This window comes from Echinops telfairi, unplaced genomic scaffold (assembly GCF_000313985.2).
Source record: "Echinops telfairi isolate 266 unplaced genomic scaffold, ASM31398v2 ScPeMD7_44;HRSCAF=162, whole genome shotgun sequence".
NCBI lineage: Eukaryota > Metazoa > Chordata > Mammalia > Afrosoricida > Tenrecidae > Echinops > Echinops telfairi.
Window position 1 is genome coordinate 2,433,559 of NW_022103942.1, and position 21,484 is coordinate 2,455,042.

The 21,484-nt window shown below is 42.0% G+C and overlaps 1 protein-coding gene across 1 annotated transcript in view; it reads left to right on the plus strand.

Annotated features, from left to right (window-relative positions):
* The first annotated feature begins 2,423 nt into the window (after positions 1-2,423).
* SYTL4 (synaptotagmin like 4) overlaps positions 2,424-21,484 on the plus strand; it is a 73,979-nt gene continuing 54,918 nt past the window's right edge. Inside the window, exons 1-2 of the mRNA XM_004711188.3 lie at positions 2,424-2,498; positions 2,991-3,072. The gene's annotated coding sequence lies outside the window, so the exon portion shown is untranslated. The remainder of the gene's footprint in view (positions 2,499-2,990; positions 3,073-21,484) is intronic.

Genomic DNA, 21,484 nt, shown 5'->3' on the forward strand with positions numbered 1-21,484 from the left:
TTGGTTATAGTTCGATGGCTCTTTATAGAAGGGTCACAAGAAGAGATGAGCCAGTCAGGATGCAGTATAGCACTGATGAAACATACAACTTTCCTGTAGTTCTTTAATGCTTCCTCCCCACTGTCATGATCTCAATTCTACCTTACAAATCTGACTAGACCAGAGCATGTACACTGCTACAGATAAGATTTTGCAATACAGGGAATCCAGGACAGATAAACCCTTCAGAACCAATAATGAGAATAGAGATACAAAGAAGATAAGGTGGGAGGAGGGAGGGGGAACTGATCACAACGATCTACATATAACCCCATCCTAGGGGGATGGACAACAGAAAAGTGGGTGAAGGAAGACAGTGGTTGGTGTAAGACATGGGGGAAAACTTATAAATTATCAAGGGTTCATGAGGGACAGAGGGTGGGGGAGAGGGAAAATGAGGAGCATATATCAAGGGCTCAAGTAGAAAGAAAATGTTTTGAAAATGATGATGGCAACATACCGTATATACTCGTGAGTTTTTTTAGCACGTTTTTAATGTAGTTTTTGTGGTAAAATTAGGTTCCTTGGCTGATATTCGGGTTGGCTTATACTCAAGTATATATGGTATGTACAAATGAACTTGACACAATGGATGGATGGATTGTGATAAGAGCTGTAAGAGCTCCCAACAAATTGATTTATTAAATAAAGAAAATAAAGAAAGCAGAGCTCAATGAAGAGGCCTATGCAAATTTATAGTATTTAAGTAAGTTTATAGTAATTAAAGTCAAGTGAAGGATTTTTTAGGGAGAAAATATACATAGCCTAGCCTGAGAATCTCCAACTTTCAGAGGCCAGATTGTAGAAGCAGAATTTTAAAAAGGAAGCTGATGATAGGACAATGGGGGTACGATAGAAAACAAAGGTGTTTGGCTTCATAGATTCTGTTTTAAAGAGGAAGGAATGGTTAACAATATGAATTGTCTGAAGAGGTTAAATAAGATAAGGACTGAAAATATCCCATTGGTTGGACGTCTAGTTGAGCACATTTTCAATGGAGTGTTAGGGAAGGAAGCAAGATTGCTGAGGGTTGGGAAATGAATGAGAAGTGAGGGAAATAGAAAATGTTCCTGTAAAGTGGAGCCCCAGCCGCACTGTTGGGTAATCATTGGGCTGACAACAGCAAGGTCCATAGTTCAAACCCCTTAGCAGCTTGGTGTCAGAAAGTTGAGGCTATCTGCTCAAGGTTTACATTTAAAGCCTCAGAGATATGGGTTGGCTGTGAGTTGGAATCTCCTAGATGGCAGTGGGTTTGGATACATGATTTTGTTTTGTTTTTTAACCTGTAAAGTACATTGTCCATGAATTTGCCTATGAAGAGGAGCTGGAGAGTAGGGGGGATTTTTTTAATATGGCAGAGACTTGAGGATATTTAATTTCTGATGACAAATGAAAGATGACCTGAGCATTTTAGTGGTTGGTGAGGAGGAAGGAGGGAGATAAGAGAGGAGAGAGAGAGAGAGAACGAACTACTGGGTAGATGTGAACGTTTTAAACCCTAGTGATATATATTACTCCTGTGCTTTGTTTCTTAAGAGGGTTTTTACCAACCTCCACTCCCACAGCAGACACGAAAGACTTTGTTTAATGCCACTTTGTCCTCATGAAGTATTAAAACAATAATGATTTAAACTGTTGCCAATGAATCACATTTTTGTTTTCATTTGCTCTTATTTTATTACTAGTGAGTTGAATATTTTAACCATTCTTGTTCTCCCGCACACATGTGTATGAATTTTTTCTGTCCTTTACACGTTCGTATTCCAGACACTCTTAGTTGCCACAAAAGGTCAAAGGCCCAAGGATCAGCATGGTATCACATTTTACCCTTCCAAACTATCTAGTCCCGACCCTTAATGTTTTTTGTTTGTTTGTTTTGTTTTTGTTTTTTCATTTTATTGGGGACTCCTACAACTCTTTTCACAATCCATACATGGCTTGCATTAGGCGGATTTGTACATATGTTGCCTTCATTCTTTTCTAGACCTTTACTTCTTAATGTTTTTTTTTTAACTTCTTAATGTTTTTTGAAGTACGAGACGAGACAAAGTTTTGGCTCAGCAGAGTTGGAGTTGAAGAATTAGGCGATTTTCCCATCTAAGAAAGTTACCACAGTGTTCTAGCTCATTTTAGACTCCTGTCTTAGTCCCAAAGTCTCTTTCCTAATCTGCAAGGTACATCACCCAAGTGCCTTAAGCCTCTGGTTCCCAGAGCTCCCCCGGGGGGAGGAGGGGGGAGAGGGGAGCTGTCCCCTATTAAGGAGCCCCGAGCATTGTGCGGCCCCTTTAAGAGCCCAGCTCCTCCCCGCTCCAGGGAAAGTTGCAGCTTTTTCCGCCTCCCGGGAGGGTGAGGAGGGCCGGCCACTGGAGTGGGGTGGCGGTCTAGTCCGAGCCAGAGATCCTACCCTGAAACTAGCACAGGGCGTCTTGTCCTCTCGCGGCACCTGTTGCAAGGGACAGGTAGGTCTGCAGCCACCGGCTGCCCCGTTGCCCTCCTAGGTCTAGCGCCCCTCCGGGTGCCCTGTCCCCTTTTTACTGCCCAGGTGTCCCCGCCCCCCAACCCCCAGTTCGGGGACCGGCGTCCTGCCCTCCCTCCCACCCCCTTCAGCTCTCTGGTCCACCCCGAACCCACTTCCCGGGTCGCCCCACCGGACCGCACCCCCAGTCCTCGACGTTGAGTCCAATCTGTTAGGGCGCCCCCCGCCCCCCCGCTTCCACCCCTAGTTTTCTTCCTTCCCCGCTTCTTCTGCCCCTTCCCTGCCCACCCGTCTGCGCCGCGGGCTGTGCCCCTCTGGGCTCTGCTTTCCAGGCGGTCTTGCGTCCCGCCGGCTGTCCCGGCTTTTCCCGCCCGGAGCCTGAGCGAGCCCGGGGGCAGGGGTGGGGCCGAACCAGCGGCGGCCGCGCGACGCCCCGGGAGACGTCCGGTCACCTTTCCGTCGGTTCCTCCAACAGAGCTCGGTGTCTCGCCAGGCCTTTCCCCCGCACCTTGAGTCACCCGTCGTTGGCAACCCTCGCCTTGGCCGCTTTTCCGCAGGTAAAGGCTAGAGGCCGGTTGGCCCTGAGCCCTGCCTCAGTGGGCTCCCTCTGTGGTTGGGGCTGGAAACCCCGGGACTGATTGTGCTCAGAACGGGACTGCTTTTACCTTGCCACTTGTAGACAGGTTGGGAGGGGTTTGCTCCAGGAAGAAGGCTCCCAGAGCCTCTATCTTCTGGGATGGTTTGTAGTGGGGCTGCAAAGGTATTCCTCCAGTTTTTCCACATTGAATGAATTCAGCGGTTTTTTTAGGGGGAGGAGGGACTGAAATCAATTGGTTAGAAGGCTGGTGGCTTGAAAAACTCATCTGTTTCTCATTAAACTCACTGCCATTGATTCGATTCGCACTCACAACGACCCTATAGGGTAGAATTGAATTGCCCCCTATGGGTTTCCCAAGATGGAACTGTAGAGAGCCTCTTCTTTCTCCTGCAGAGCAGCTGGTGGCTTCAAACCGTTGACCTCCAGGTTAGCAGCCCTGTGTGTAGCCCACTAGGCTACCAGGACCCCATGTTTCTCATGAAACAAACTTTTTTCTTCTCTCAGTGCCCTGCTTCTTCAAGACCAGAGGACCTAATATTTCAGAATACTGCTTTGGGCAAGGTTGACCTGAGATCTGGTGTATTTGTGGCAGAAATGAGTCTTCAGCCCTTCTGGACCCCTTATATTTAACCGGCTGCTTCTCTGCTATTTCAGCTTCCTATCCCTGCGCCTCATAAATCCATTAATATTAAAGTGTTAGTGATCTAATTTGTTTACCCCGATGGTCTGTGGAGGAACTCTGTTTTATTCAGAGGTGAGGTCCTATGAAATATCTATATTTAGTACCAGCTGGAAATCCTAATAGGGGGAAAAACACCCCCAAATCGCCAACTTGGCTTGTGAAGCTTTTCTTGGGCAGGGGATGAACAATTTTACTTTATTCCACAATAGATCAGTAAAATGGAGGTTGGAGGCCTCTTCTGGAGTAAGTGAACTGTGAGTGTGTGTACTAGCATTCTGGTGAATGCTCTCTGGGTTTTTCTCCTGACAGGCTGCTTTTAGAATTGTAAGCCTGACAGGCTTTTAGAATTCCTTGAGCCCAGCTACTGTGATGAATCCGTGACATACTTAACTCCCCAATCCACTGCCATGGAGTAGATTCCTACTATAGGACACAGTAGATCTGCTCTGTATGGTGTCTGAGACAGCCAGTTTTAAAAAAAAAACACTTTATTGGGGGCTCGTACAACTCTTATCACAATCCATACTTACATCCATTGTGTCAAGCACATTTATACATTTGTTGCCATCATCATTCTCTAAACATTTGCTTTCTCCTTGAGCCTTTGGTATCAGCTCCTCATTTCCCTCCCTCTCTCCTCCCCCTTCCTCATTACCCTTGATAATTTATAAATTACTATCATTTTGTCATATCTTACACTGCCCGACATCTGCCTTCACCCACTTTTAGACTGCCAGTTTTTATGGGAGCAGACAGACTCATCTCTCACCTGCTGAGTGGTTTGTGGCTTCGATCCACCTTCCTTGCAGTTAGCTGTCTGACGCTTATTCCACAGCACCCGCAGAGCTCCTTGCACAATAACAATCCTCACGACAACTCTGTGTGCTAGGCACTATCGAGACAACTGTGTTTTGATGAAAAGGAGAGCCTGAGAGCTTAAGTTTCTTGCCCCAAATTGCCTGGGGAATGGAAGGCAGAACTGGGCCATCTGATTGCAGAGCTTCCTTTCGTGTCCTCTGTTGTACCACCTCTACCATCTTGGATGTGAGGGATGCTAATAGGTCATGGATGAAGACGGTGAGGAACAATTCACACATGGTTTTTGGTCCTGACATTGGGTATACTACAGTGACTCTAGACCACTGGTTTCACTGATGTCTCTACCTAGCATGAGACCAGTTGTCATATTGCCGCTATCAGCACATACCCTTGAGTCTACCCAGATGAATGAAACCTCCCAGGCTCTCAGATCAGTAGTGATTTTCCTGAAGATATCTCACACACACACACACACACACACACACACACACACACACACACACACGGCCATTGAGCCAATTCCAATTAATAGTGATCCTGTAGTAGTTTCCCAGGATGTTAATCTTTGTGGGAGTAGACAGCCTCATCTTTCCCTCAAAGAGCAGCTGGGGAGATTGAAACGCTGCCCCTGTGCTTAGCAGCCCATCGTGTAACTCACTACTATGTCACTTCCGGGCTCCTGAAGAGAGGAGAGGGTCACCCTGGATTCTGGTCACGTGCTCCTCGCTCAATAGTGGCCGCTCCTGAGAAATAAGAATGTGGTAGGTGGTAAGTATTTCCCAGCAGCCAGGCCAGAGAGCCTGAAGGGGAGTCTGTGCTTATTTTATCCTGGGCTGGGTAGGCTTCCTTGATAGAATATGCTCCCTGATCCCATGTCAGGGCCTGTGCTTCCACTGTTCCTTTTTGGCAGTGGTGGTAGTTTTTCCTGAAAAGCTAGCATGCCATCCATCACCCATCCTTGTCATCACGCAAGATTTAATTCTGAAGTCACCATCTTTGGTATTATGTCACTAAACACCCAAGCTAGTTATTCTGGGTCATAAAGCATCTTATTTACACCTCAGTGGAGTCCTTAATGCTTCTCTTGATTGTTTTCCCACTTGGAAGGTTGTAACTTCTATAAGGGTAAGGTCTGAGTCTTGTAGCTCTATTTATCCTAAGCACGAGGGATTGACAAATGTTTGTACTGGGACCTGGCGACAGTGCCCTCAAGGACCTGAGACCTGGTAAACCACAGAAGACACCTACCTTCCTGAGGCACTGGAAATCTTTGACTAATTTGTACTGAAATGTCACCTCAGTGAGGCCTCCGCTGACTGCTCTCTTGCAAATTACAGCCCTTTCCCTAAACATGGATGATTCTCCTTTCCCTACCTTATTACCAGATGCCTCTTAGGTGCTTACCAATAGTGCTTCATTGGATTAATGAATGACATCTAGAAATGGGCACTCTTTTGTGCTATCCTGGGCCTGCAACAGGTTACCCGGTTTATTTCCCTCCTTTTATGAGGGTCTCTAGACTCAGTTCTCACAGGGCTTTCCTTCTGCTGACTTGGATTTTGGGATTGTATTCCTGGCCTAGTAGCAAATGCTTCCTAGAGAGGAAGCACTTTTTAAAAGCCTGAGTGGCTGGATGGAAAAGTCTGAAAGTTCAAAGCGCTTCTTGTTGGTCTGAAGGGGGGCTGCATTCTCAGAAGTCGTGAGGCCTTTTAGTGGGAGGCATTGGGAAAATTCAGTAGGAGGCTAGATAAAGGCAGTAGGGTGGCCTGGGAAGTGAGTAACGGAAAAGAACACACAAACCCAAACCCTCACACCCATTGCTTTTGAGTCGATTCTGACTCATGGCATCGCTGTGTGTTATGGACCTTACAGGATGCCACGGATTCAGCTTCTGGTTGGATTCGACACTTGATAGGAGAGCCAGAGCTGAGGGCTGCTTGTGAAATGGTGACAATTTTTGTATTGGGAGAATTATACCATGCGAGGGGAAAAGTAAGGACTCCTTTGTTTAAATGCAACTTTAAATGTGCAGAAAGAAAAAAAGGTCCCTAACCAAACCAAACCAAACCAATTGTTATGGAGTTCATTCTGACTTCTGATGACCTTAGGTATATCCGAGTAGAACTACACTCCATAGGGCTTTCACGCTGGTGGCCTTTGGGAAGCTGATCACCAAGCCTCTGTTTTGAGGTAACTCTGAATGGGTTCAAATCACCAACCTTTACTGGCTACCAGTTTGTGCCCTGGTAGCCTAGTGGCTTACCTGATGGGCTGCTAACCACAAGGTCAAAAAGTTCGAAAGCTCCAGCCACTCCATGGAAGAAACATAAGGTTTTCCAGTCCCATAAAGAGTTGCAGCCTCAGAAACAGCAGAGTTCGACTCTGTGCTGTAGGGTCTTTATGAGTTGGAATGGATTAGATGGCAGTGAGTGAGTTTGTGCCAGTCAGGGACTCAGAAAAACAAAAAAGGAAAGGTGAGAAGGGGAAGAGAATCTAGCATCCCTCAAAAGACGGGCTTAGAAGGCGTTAGTGACTCTTGACCATCCTGGTAAATGTTAACTTTGAAATGCAAATGTGTTGGAAAAACAACAGCAAACACCTTCTGCTTGATTTTCTCTTCTGCTAAATTTATCTCCCAATCTCTAAACATTGGTGTGACCCAGGGCTCTCAATTTGTGGTGTTTTCTCCACCTAAATCCTTCTGAGGGTAGGGATTGCAACCATTGACACAAATCCATGGGATGAGAATTGTTAGGTGGAAAGCCAGTGTACTCTGTAAACTTTGAACCAAATCGCAACGAGAAGTTAAAACAATAGAAGCTTCCCAGAGTACAGACTGATTACTTCCAAATGTTTGCCTCTGACTCTGGCCTTTTCGCTCAACTCCAGACATATAATGATGGATTCAGCATCTCTACTTGGATGCCCAATAGACATCTCAAAGACCATATGACCAAAACAGAACTTCTGATTCCTCTCCCATCAGCAATGCTTTCCCTCAGACTTCCCTGTCTCAGTGAAATGGCACTGTCACCCATTCAGCTGCTCCAACAAACCAAGAACTGAGGGCCACTCTTGACTCCTCGCATACTCCCCCCACTACATCCAGTTCATCAGGAAGTCCCGCCAACATTATCTTTAAAATGTGTCATATATTCTGCCACATTTCCTATTTCCTCTGTCTATTTCCCATCCCAAAGGAGCCCTGGTAGTGCTGTTGGGTAAGCATTGGACTGCTAACCATAATGTTGGTGGTTCAAATTCACCACCCCTCCTGTAATGTTTTACAGCTCCCGTAAATGTTTAGTCTCAGACATCCTATGTAAAGTCACTATGAGTCAGAATTGATTTGAGTGGCAACTACTCCTTCTAAGCCACTACAAGGCTGCAAATGCCTTTCTTGCACAAGGGGACTCACACACACACACACACACACACACACTCACACGAACTTTTGTGGCATAGCTTCCTAAAAGGCATAGCTCCCTAAAAGGTGTATGGCAAAAGCACCTGTGCTCTTAACGTACTGAGTAGGCACTGCCGAAGTGACATCCAAAAGAGTTGGTGCTCTCACCACTGAAAATGCTTTCCTTCATATTCTTGCTGAGAGTCGTTTCTATTTTTGCCAACATGGTGAGTAAAAAATTGTATTTAACTGATTGAACTTTCATTTCTGCGTTCATGAGTGAGGCCGAGCATCTTTTCACGGACACTAGCCATTTGCATTTTTTCCCCAGACATGCTCCTTCATAGTCGTTTCACAGTTTTCTTTTGGGTTCTATATATTTAATTTTGTTTGTAGGAACACTGTATTTATTACAGATCTTTACCCATTGCCTGTTCTATAGCGCAGGGTTTCCTGCGCCCCTCCCCAGTATGTCATATGTTTTAACTTTGTTCATGATGTGTACCCCTCTTATAATCAAATGAAACACACTATAAAACATTTTAAAAACACGCTCATTAGATTAGGCAATTAGGAGGGCAATGATGACATCAGTGTAGAAGGAGAAGAGAAAGGCAGATTGTCGAGGGTTGGGGAGTGACAAGTGAGAAGGACTGATAAGGAATATGGTGTATATGCCCTTTGAAGAGGCTTTGCTAGGATGGGAAAGAGAAAATGTATTTATCGGTAGTAGGGCACGGGACAAGAAAAGGTTGTTAATGAAAGTGTGTGTGTGTGTGTTTAGGCAGACAGACAGACAGACAGAGAAGCTCATTTATGTCTACATGGTGAACAACTTGATACAAAGTCCCCAAGGAAGAAGAAGGGATTTCAGAGTGACAGGGCTGAAAAGACTGGCCTTTGAGAAAGGGAGACTCTCTTCCCTGCTACAGGAGAGAATGAGGGAAGGAAGGGACTGTGGAGGGGCAAGATTTGGGGGAGGTCCCACATTACAATAGTAATAAATGATGGGAGTGGTATATTTAAGAAGGGTGAAAACATTAGCTTTTTCGATATACAGCATGTAGATTAAGAACTCTAGTTGCATAGTGGGCATGCATTGGGCTCATACTACAAGGTCGGTGGTTCCAAACCACCAACCACTCTGCAGGGGAAAGTTGAGGCGTTCTGCTCCCTTAAAAGATTTACAGCCTTGACAACGCACAGGGACGGTTTTACTCTATCCTACAGGAGCATTGTGAGTTGAAATGGACTCTGGCAGTGAGTTTTGGTTGGTTTGGTGCGCTCATATCTGTGACTAAACAAGCCTACTTTGAACTTGAGTAATTTTGAGGAGATGGACAATTTCCCTGGTATTTCTATGGCCTCTTGTTTTTAGCTCTACCACTTTAGGCATCAGGATCATTTTAGTCAGTGTCTTTTAAAGGCTTGAGATATAAAAGAGAACAACACAAAGAACTCCCCCCACCCCCCCACCCCACCCCGTGGATCTCATTTCAGCAGGGGAGGCGTGTGTTAAACATTGAATCACCTAATCAGTGCATTTGTGATATGTTTTATGAAGTTGAGCTTTTTAGAAATCAAGTTGCCACATTACTTTCTAACAGTTCTTACCAATGTACACTTGCTAATAACACATGAAACCAAAAACGAAACTCATTGCCACGGAATCAATGCTAACACATAACCTTACACGACAGGGTAGCACTGCCCCTATGAGTTTCCAAGACTGTAACTCTTTACGGGAGCTGAATGCTTCTGTCTAGCTCCCAAGGAGCTGCTGCTGATTTCGAACTGTTGTCCTTGTAGATCTCAACCCAATACGTAATTACCACATCACCAGGGTTCCTCAACTCATGAAATTATGTCTTATATCTTTGAAAAAAATTAATATTGTCTCTTTAACATTTTCCTGATTTAATAAGCAAACATTAAAAACATCTTTTTGATTCCTAGTAAGGGTAACCTTTTTTTCCTGCCCCATCTCTGTTCATGGTGTTTGTCTGTTAAATATTGGTTACACATTGCACTGCAAACCACAAAGTCTGCAGTTCGAAACCACCAGTTCCTTTGTGAAAAATGAAGCTTTACACTCCTGCAGAATTACAGCCTCAGAAACCCACAGGGTCAGCTCTAGCCTGTCCTATAAGGTCACTATGAGTCAGAATTTGACTTGATGGCAGTGAGTTTGGTTTGGTTTTTTATTTTTAGTAGATCTCTTTTCTCACATTTCAAACTATTAACTACCTTTCTCTCCATTCTCCCTCAGCTCTGGGAATACTCTGGCCATTCCTTTTTGATCTTCTTTGAACTTCTTTCTTTACTTTGAGCACGTTGGTCCCCAGGCTCTGACCAGATTTTTATTACTCGACCCAATAAAAGGTAAAATTTATTTCTTCAGTTTTCCTCACCTTATCCTATTCCCCAGAGGTAACCACATTAAATTTGTATCTCTTTTTAGACATTTTCCATTTGTATGTAAAAATATTTCCTTTTTCTCCCTCCCTTCTTCCCATTCATCCATCTAGTCTGTCTGTCTCTCTCTCTATATATAGATGTATATATATATATATATATATACACACACACACAGAAATACAAATGGAATCATAATATGTATGGTTTGCAATGTGATTTTTCTAACTTGGCAAGCTTTCATTGTCATTATATATAGAACTACTGTCATAAACCGCTGTATATTATTGTGCATATGTTTCATAATTTAATCAGTTTCCTTTTGGTAGATTTTTAAGTTCTCTAATATCATGATTTTGATCTCTTTGTGCATCTACTTGAATAGCATTCGGATAGGTTTTTAGAAACGGAATGGCTCTATCGCAAAATGAAGTCCAGTGGTGCTAAAGAAGCAGAGAGCTCTGGGGAGATAAAGACTGAGGACTGTCCGTAAGATTTAGGACCTTGGTGACCTTAATGGAGCAATTTTAGGAGAGTGGGAGATGGCAAGCAAGTGGATTGAGAAGTGATGGGAGAGATGAGATAGAGACAGTTAATATGGACAATTCCTTAGAGCAGTTTGGCACTGAAGAGTAGGTAGAGGGTGGCTTCAGGGGAAGGGGGTGAGAGCCAGGGACTTAAAAAAAATGTTAGGAGGCACGTACACATATTTAAAGGGTGATGGGATGAAGGGGTGTTTGATAGAGCAAAATTGTTACAAGGCAAAGCCCTTATGCCAGAGAGTAGAGGACCGAGACCCAGGTAGAGGGGTTATCCTTATACACGGAAGCAACATTACAGTAGGAAAGAATAAAAAAGTGAATAAGTACAGATGAAAGTAGGTCTATAGATTTAGTGAGCGGGTCTACTGATGACATTTATATCTCGCTAAGATATAAAAGGTAAAGTCATCTTAGAGCAAGGGTTCAGGTGGAAGAAAGTTGGGTTTGGAAATTCAGAGTATTGAGAAAGGTCTGAAATGATTATTGTAGAGAATAAGAAAGCAAGCTAGGATGTTTTCAGGGAAACATAGTTGGAGTGTTAGGCAGTGTGGAGGTTAGCTTGGCGACTAAGAATTCATAGTGGTAATAATATACCAGATTGTGTGTTTTCCCCCCACCCCTCTAGTAGATGTCAGGAATCTCAGTGTAGACATACAGTACAACAGTTGGGCTCTTTTGTTTTATTTTACTTTTTTTTGCAGGTATTTCCAATGTAAATAGGAGTTATTGAGGATATGGATAAGAGTGCAGTTAAAATGATACATTCCAACCTGTCTAGGAAAGGAAGTGAAAACAGGAAGGAGCTTGCAGGGAGAAAATAGAAGAATCTGTAGACAGAGCCCTCCCCTGAGGTCCGATAACAAATAAGGGTCAAGGGAGGTCATCGAGTGAGCAGGTGAGACGGCTAGGGGTTTGCAGTCGGAGTGGAGTATTTGCAGTAATGACATCAAAGGTGGAGAAGTTCTGGGTGATAAGCTGTTGGGTGTGGCTAAATATGATATATGTTCTTCTCAATGCCAGCACATTCATTCATTCATTAAATATTTATTGTGTGTCAACTATAAGACAGGCAACATTCTAGGCACCCAAGATAAAGAAATAAAATAAAATCCCCTCTTCTCATCCAGATTACAATCTAGTGAGGGAGATTATTCATGTTTTAAAATAGAAGAACATTCTCACTAATGTGCTGGTTCTCACATACGTCATTCTACTTAGAACTGGTAATATTTCCCGAGTCAAAGAGGCACATGTCTGCGACTAGGAAAGTCCATTCAGACATCTTGCGTGACTTGTTTTATTGTAAGTTACATGAATTGAACTGATTTATACAAATGCTTACCTCCACCACCCTCAGAACTTTTTTATGTTATGTTGGCATTAAAGATACCAAAAGGTTTAAAAAAGTATCTGAGAAGTGGAGATCAAATAGAATGGGTTTTTTCCACGAACTCTTTGAAGCCCACTCAAACTAAAAACAACAACAATAATTCACTGCCGCTGAATCAGGTATGATTCACAGCAGCCCTATTGGACAGACTAGAACTACCCCTGTGGGTTTCCAAGAAAGTAATTCTTTCATGGGAGTACAGACCCCAGGGCTCCGTAGTAAACCCCAAACCCAAACCCACTGCTGTTGAGATAATTTTGACTCATAGAAGCCCTACAGGGCCAAACAGAATCGCCTCATAAGGCTTTACAGGCTGCAAATCATGACAGAAGTAGGCTGCCACATTGTTCTCACCCACAGTGACAAGGTGGGTTGGAACTATTGGCCTTTTGGTTGCTGTGGAGTGCTTTAACCACGGTGCCATCTGGAATTCTTTAAGATAAAGCTAACATATACATAGCTAATTTGAAAATCTTAGCGGCTGCAGTTTATTTCCCCCTCTCTCTTTTTTTTTAAGCACAAAGGCATTGCTTCTATCTGTAGACCAGATGTTGATAATACATGTACTAATCTTGCTCTAGGGATTTGCTGTAATGTGTAAAGTAATTATGGTTAAGCAGTTTTGGAGAGAAAGAGGCCTTGCAGTAAGTTAATATTATACTTTTGTTTTACATTATATGAGGGTAAGGCCAAAAAAAGTCTTGCTGTAAAAATATAGAAATGTTTGTTAAATAAAAATAGCAAAATATGAAGCAATTGGTTCTCAGCATCTCCTCCAAAAAGGTCTGTATATTTCTAAAGGCAGCATTTCCATCTCTCTACTCTGTCCCTAAAGAGTTCTGTGCTATTCTAGCTACACCACATCACGATGGCAATTTTAGCAGCCCTGGGGGACACATATCACGTTTCTTTTCGATGTTCTTGGAGTTTGGGGAACAAAAGCCATCTGAAGTGGCAAGATCAGGGATCCAGGGTGGATGAGGTAAAGTTTCCCAATGAAGTTCTCCTCGGACAGCCCTGGCTAGCCTCAAAGAACGAGCAGGTGCCTTATCATGGAAGAAAAAGTCCTTGGTATAACTTTCTTGACCTTGTTCTTGCCAGTACAGTTTTCTATTTTTCAAAAACGTCTTCCTAATAAACCTTCATGATATTATCCTTTATCACTTGAGAAAAATCTATCCAGATTACGCCTTTAGAGTCCCCAAATCAGTTACTGTAGTCTTCTGAGCTGATCTCTCTGCTTTGAGTTTAACTGGCCCAGCAGATCCTCTCAGAAGCTTTTTAAAAGAAGAACCCTAAGAAGAGTAAATGGAGCCCTGGCGGTGGAGTGGTTAGGCATTGGGCTGCAATCCATGTGGTCCGTAGTTCAAAACTACCAGCAGCTTCACGGGAGAAGACTGAGCTTTCTACCCCTGTACACAGTTACAGTCTGGGACACTCATAGGGACAGTTCCACCCTGTCCTGAAGTGTCACTTGGAGTCAGCACCGACTCGATGGCAGTGAGTTTGGTTTTGTTTCTTGGTGTATATATGCTCAGGCCTGTGTCTATTAATAATGCTATTGGAAAGAAATTGGCATTTAGTTTATGTCTTATAGGCCTTAATTAAATCACACACGTATACAGTTCCACTTATGTTTAACTACAGGTTCCTTGATTATGTTTAATGTTTCTGTGGCCATTGCTAGATCACAGCATCGCTAAAATTAAAAAAGAGACCAAATCCATGACATCACAGTTATGTGTGAACCTGGACTGGATTAGTCACAAATTATCATGATTTTGCCTTCTAGAGGGCTGACCTGGTGATTGTGAAGTGATGTGGCCTGTAAGAAATAATCAGATGCCAGCTAGAGTTCGGTTTCGAGATCCCCACCATTTGTGACCCTGGCTCGAGAAGAGGGTCTTTGCTAGAGGGCTGCTGGATTAGAAAAGCACCTTGCCTCAGCAGAGATAATGGTGCTATTACCCAGGATGATGAGACTTACTGAACAATAGTCATGTGCTGGGTCTGAGCAGATTAAAAAAGGATGTTTCATGCATACAAACGACCTGGTTTTAAAACATTTCATTCTTTCACTTGAAGGTATTTGATCTTCAAAAACTTTGAGGCTGGTAAGGAAAAGAATGGTGACAGAAAAGTGGATGAATTAAGCATCTTTCCCCCTGTATACCTGTATCACTTTATCCTTTTCTCTGTATCCCTGTATCCTTTTTCCTGTATCCCTGTGTCATTTTCTCTGTATCCCTGTATCCTTTTTCCTGTTTACCTGTATGAGCTGACCTTACTCATGTGAGAGGAAATTGAAAGTGTAAGTCTTGGAAACTAGAAAGCTACATAGGCTTTGGTTTAATGTATGTACGTTCTTTGTTGCCAAGTGGGGTGTTTGGACGCATGATCTTGTTTTTATGATCTTGTACAATTCTGTCTTTGTACCATGTATATAGATTGGTGGTAGGTTTAAAGCCCCCGTGAAAGACCATGAAAATAAGACCAAGTTTCCACATATCTAAAACAACCACTTTGCAGGGCAAAATATATATATATCAAGATATTTAGCCTTCCTCTAGGACATATTTTTAAAAATCAACAACAACAAAACCCCATTCACTGCCAATGGGTCTGTTCTGACTCCTAGCGATGCTGTCGGGTGGAGTGGAACTGCTCTTGTGGGATTTCAAGGCTGTAAATCTTTCTGGGAGTAGAAAGTCTCATCTTTCCCATCGAGTGGCTGGTGGGTTTGAATCCCATACCTTATTATTAGCCGCCCAACTCGGAACCCACTGAGCCACTTTCTGGGACATGCTTTTACTCACTGCCATCGATTCAATGGTGACTCGTAGTGACCCCTGTGGGTTTCCGATGCTGGAACTGTTTATAGGAGTAGAAAGCGCAATCTTTCTCCTGTGGAGCTGCTGGTGGTTTTGAACTGCCAATCATGGAAATGGCTGCCCCCAAACCACTGTGCCACCAAGCTTCCATTGGGACATACTTTAGAGATGTATAAGTGATTTTAAATGAGAATTTCTTCAAATCATTTATAAACTGAATTTGATAATATTGAAAGGTAATCAATATAGATTCAACCAAGAAGAACATTAGGTTCTAAAAGCAAGCAAAGCGATGGTGTTAAATTACCCCCAGCCCCTATAATTCTCTGCCCTCCATTAGAAGTACTATCCTGCATGAGGAGAATGAAATTGTTACCTATTTTGTCCCAAACTTTGACCTGTTATTAATTGAGGACTTTTTTTCCCTTTTATTGTGGTAAAAATACATATACAAATACATTTGCAAATGGGATAATTTCTACATTTACAAAGCAGTGGCATTGAGTACATTCTGCACATTGTGCAGCCATTTTTGCTATCCTTTTCCACGAGTTAACAAACACTCAATGTCTCCCAAGTTAAAATCCTCCCTTTTCCCCTTCCTTCCATGCTGATAACACTGATCGTTGGCTTCTATATATTTGGTTATTCCATATAAAATCAAACAGTATTTTCCCCTTTGTAACTGACTTTTTTTTCATTGTTTAAAAAATAATAATTTTATTGAGAGCTCATAGAACTCTTATCACAATCCATCCATCCATCCATTGTATGTCAAGCACATTTGTACATTTGTTGCTCTCATCCTTCTTAAAACAGTTGCTTTCTACTTAAGTCCTTGGCATCAGGTCTTCGTTTTTTTCCCCTTCCTCCCAGCTCCCCCCTCCCTCATGAACCCTTGATACTTTATAAATTATTATTATTTTGTCATTTCTTACATTGTCCGACATCTCCTTTCACCTACTTTTCTGTTGTCCATCCCCCAGGGAGGAGGTTATATGTAGAGTCTTATAATCGGCTTCCCTTTTCTATCCCACCTTCCTTCTACCCTCCGGTAGCTGAGCATGATGTTTTCAAGGTTCAGCCATCAAAGCTTCATTTCTCTTTATGGCTAATTAGTAATTCATTGTACTCGTGTACGGACAACATATTGTTTAGCAATTCATCAGTTGATGGACATTTCGGTTATTTCTACCTTTTGCCTATTGTAAAGAGTGCTGCAATGAACACTGGTACACAGATTTCTGTTTGCATTCCATTCTTTGTTTCTTTCAGGATTAGAGTTGCTGGGTCATATGGTACTTCTATGTTCAACATTTTGAAGAACTGCCAAACTGTTTTCCACAGTAATGACACCATATTATATTCCCACTAGCATCTGTTTTCTTCTTTTTCTTGTTGACCATTGCCATTATAGTGGGGGCAAGGTGGTACCTTATGATTTTTATTTCATCATCCTAATGGTTAATCATTTTGAGCATCTTTTCATGTGCTTATTGGTCATTGGAATATTCTCTTTGGTGAAATGTGTGCTCAAGTCTTTTACCCATGTGCTTTTAAAAAGAGTTTTATTGGCAATTCATCCACATATCATACAATTCAATAGTTCAATCATATCAAGAGTTGTATATTCATTACCAGAATCAGTTTTAGAATGTTTTCTTCTTCCTTGTACTCATTGTTATTAGTGCAATTATTTTTTAAATTTTTGGCAAGCATAAACAAAACAAAACTTTCTCCAATTCAGCAACTTGTACATGTTTTAAGTCAGTGCCATTGATTATACTATTCATGTTGTACAATCATTATTGATAACCTTTTCCAAATTATTCCACTACAATTAATATAAACTCAATGTCCCTAAGCAAAAACTCCTCTTCTTTCACCCGTGGTAAGGATTGGTGAACGTTGGTTTCATTTTTTAAGTAGTTATTTTGGATATAATATTCACATACCATACATTCCCATTGTTAAATCACTTTTGAAAAGAGTTGTATATAACACCATCACAATTAGTTCTAGTGCGCCTCTTCCCCTCCCACATTCTTTGTTTGCTCCTCAATTCCCCTCACCTTCCTCACCCCCTCCACTGCCCCCCCATCCCCGATAAATCAGTTATTGTCTCTATGCTTCCACTCCTTCCGTGCTTCATAAACTGGGAAACCTAACAGGAACAATAAAACACAAAAACAAAACAGAAGAATAGCTATATAAACATAAGAATAAAGAATAAGAAAGATCTCCTACAATATTTAAAAAGCCAGAGAAGACATTTCTTTTGTGGAACAAATATTTAAGCCTAGAGCAAATTGGGTCAAGCGATAGGTCAACTGACCAAATATCATATTATACCGTGGATCCATCCACCAGAATCAAGTTTACAATAATCCCTCTCTGATTGTAAAGCTATTTGAATCACTTGGCTGTAACCAGAGGGGATCTGCCAGAGGCTTAATCTGACTAACGACTCTGCAGATGGATTTTGGGTTCCCATAGTCTTCCCTAGCCTTCTACCAATCGGGTCCTTCCCAATTTAAGCCCTTCATCATATTTAGATCTTGTTATAGTCATCTTTGGATCACACAGGCTGGTGTGCTTCTTCATGTGGACTTACTGATGGCTGCTTGTTTGCATACAAGCCTTTAATACCCCAGACACCATTCCAATTGATAGCTGGGCACCATCTGCTTTCTTCACCACACTTTGCTGTAGCACCCTTATCTTCAATGATCTCTTTGTGAGAGTGAGTATTGAGCAGGCTTTGCCCATGATTTGATTGGATTGTTTTTCTGTTGTTGAAATAAAGAAGTTGAAATATAAAAGATTGTTTTTCTGTTGTTTTACATATTATTGAATATTATTGAATATATGCTTCCTCAAAATTTTCTTCCATTCTTTAGTTGTCTAACCCCCGCCCCCCCACCCATGCACACTTTTTATAAAGTCCTTTCAATGAAGCTACGTATTTAATTTTAGTGGGGTCCTATTTATATTGTCTTTTACTGCTCAGGTTTTTGTTGTCTGATCTGATCGTTAAACTTTAGGTCCCACGGCTTCATCCCCACCTTTACCTCAAAGAATTTTTTGGTTTTAGCTTTCAAGTTTCGGCATGGATCCATTTTGAATGAATTTTTGCGTATCATGTGAGGTACAGATCTTGATTCATCCTTCTGTGTGTGGAAATCCAATTGTCCCGACATCATTTATTCAGAAGACTTCTACCCCCATGGATTGAATTTAGTAACTTTTCCAAAAATTAGTTGACTGCAGATATTTGGATTTATTTTGCAACTTTCCATTCAACTCCATTATTCTATGTATTTATTTAGCTGAGGTCTCTTAAACACCCACATCATGCTCCTGGAAGGCAAGACATCCCCTTTAAAAAAATATTACCACATATGAGAAACTCAGTATGCAAAGAAACCGTATCGCATAGTGGTTATGAGCCTGAACTTTGAACCAGATCGCCCAAGTTAAAAACCTAAAAAAAACCCAATCAGTTTGTCAGTTAAAGGATGACCTTGGGTGAGCTGTGTGCTCAATCTGTACCTCATTTTTCTCCCCTGTAAAATGGAAAGAAAGAATAATACCTATCTCGCTGTGTGGTTGTGAAGACTAAATGACTCCATGTATCAGTATGTAAAGTTCTTATAAAAGCACCTGGTATGTAGCAAACATTATAGAAGTACGAATTTCATATTTATCAGTTGGTCGCAAACTATACCAAATGCACTACCATCAAGTCAATTTTGACTCTTAATGACCTTATAAGACAAAGTAGGCCTTCCCCTGTGGGTTTCCAAGACTAACTCATTACAGGAGTAGAAAGCCAAGTTTTTCCTCCCTTGGAGCAGCTAGTGGGTTTGAACTTCTCCCCTTGTGGCTAGCAGCCACAGGACTCCTGTTGGTAGATATTTTCAAAAGCAACTAAAATGGCAAATTTCTCAGCATAAACAAATGAACAAATGTGGTTGACACAATGGATGGATATATAGATTATGATAAGAGTTGTATGAGTCCCCAATAAAATGATTTTTAAAAATTCTCAGCATAAATGAGTACAAATCTTACTTGTGGAGACCCTATTTTAGGGGTCAATGAACCTTAGTGCAAAATAAAATCAGTCTTTAGAGTTGCTGTTTGGGGAAAATAAAAAATCTCTTTCCTCCCAGGACATTTTTGAGACTGGACTGCAGTCTTAATGGCCAGGGAGGGCAGGCTCTGTGACCGAGTTATGTGAGGCCTGGATGTGCTTGTGGGAGGGCTTGAAGAGGTCCAGACCCTGCTGATCACTGGGAAGTCTCCTTTGCTCTTTGGTTTGGGAGCCTGGATTCTGACCGCTCCACTTTGTGCCCACTCTTGTTTTTCTTCTTCTTTTTTTTCAAATTCTATTTTTAATTTATGCTATTATGTTATCTTTTTATGTATCTTTGTAAGTCACTGTAAATCCTGTCTGGAGCAGTATATAAATAAATCTCTTTTAAACTGATCCTATCTAATTACTAACATTTGCTTAATATTTATTATGCCTGTCAGCCTACTGCCATGCAGAGAGGTGCAGGGACTTTCCATCTGGGCCAGAATACTGATTACATTTCTCATATTTTGTAGTAAGATTTGAAGCAGCCATATGGCTAGATGTTTTCCAAGCATATGGTTAATAATAATGGAAACTAAATGGCTACTAATAATGAGTACTTCCCTCTAGGCCAGGCACTATGCTTTATGTCCTTTATTCGTGTTGTATACTCGAATCCAATAGCCCTAGGTGGTGCTTATGAGTTGCTTTGGTTGCATCAGCTCATGCTGTCTTTCTGTAAAAAGTAGTGAAACATTGTGCAGTCCTGTGCTTCTTCTAGCTCTTTGGTATTATAGCCATGGTTGGTGGTGTTAGGTGCCTTTGCATCAATTCTGACTTACAGAGACCCTGTGCACAACAGAACAAGACACGGTCCAGTCTTGTGGCATCCTTACAATTATCCTGTTTGAGCCTGTTGTGGCAGCCACTATGTTAATTTGTCACCTAGAACAGGGGTGGGAATATCAGGCCTATGGGCCATATACAGCCTGGGAAATCTTCAATACCAGTGAATATTACATGCCTCATCAAAGAGAAGCAGTCCCAGCCATCACATGAGGGGTGAATTAATAAAATGTTGGATCAAATACAGCAGGCTAATTTTTAAGTAGATAATTTTGTATGGTTCTCAAATTATGTTATAAATGTCCAAATGACCCTTAGTATAAAAACAGTTCCCCATCCCTGTCCTCTTTTTGCAGTGTCCCTCTAGTTTCCCAAGCATGATGCCCCTTTCCAGGCACCGGTCACTCCTTATAACATGTCCTAAGTGTGTAAGGGGAAGCCACACCGTCCTCACTTCCAAGTAGCATTTTGGCTGTTCTTCCTCCAAGACAGGGCTGTTTGTTCTTTTGGCAGTTCGTGTACTTTCAGTATTGTTCGCCAAGACCGTAATCAGGTGTATATTTAAAAACTTCCCCAAGATCACACAGCAAATAATTATGATGTGTACAAGGGTACTTAATACTATTGAATGATGGATTATTAGAAGATTTGTAAGAGCCCCCCAATAAAATGATTAATTAAAAAAATTATGATGTTGCAATTTCAACACATGGCAGCCCAACCCCCAAACCAGTGTTTTTGTTTTTTAGGTATTATGTCGTGCTGTCTTTAATTAGAAATCTCACACATCAGAACTCTTAAGTCCTAGTAGAAGAGGCAATTCTATGTCATTCAAAGGGCCTGCGGATTTTACTTCTGTGTTAATTCTTTTCTCTCCATCTCTACTTTGGGTTATCATTATCTCCCCGCCTGGATTTATGGTACAATCTCCTAACTGGTGGTCTTTCCAAATGCTGCATAATTATCAGAATGATCTAGCAAGACATTTCCTTACTGAAAACCCTTCAGTGATTCCCGTTGTTAAAGACTGTCTGTCCATATCTCTGAGCGTAGCATATCAAATCCCTTTGCTCCAGGTGCTATGGGCCTCCCCTGCCTCTTCTGAATCCTCCCATAACTATTTACCATCAGATCACTGCACCGCATGTGCATCCCATGTTGCTTCATGCCCATGCTTTCGTAAACCCTGTACACTCTGCCTGGAAACCCTGGTTAACCAACTGGTCTGCATGATCTATAGTTAAAGTTCATGTGTTATTGCTGATGACCTTTTCTAGTCCCCTTTTCCTAAGCCGTGGGAAGAGAGGAGGCTTTCTGCTCTTTAAAGATTTATGGCCTCATAAACCCAAAGGGTCAGTT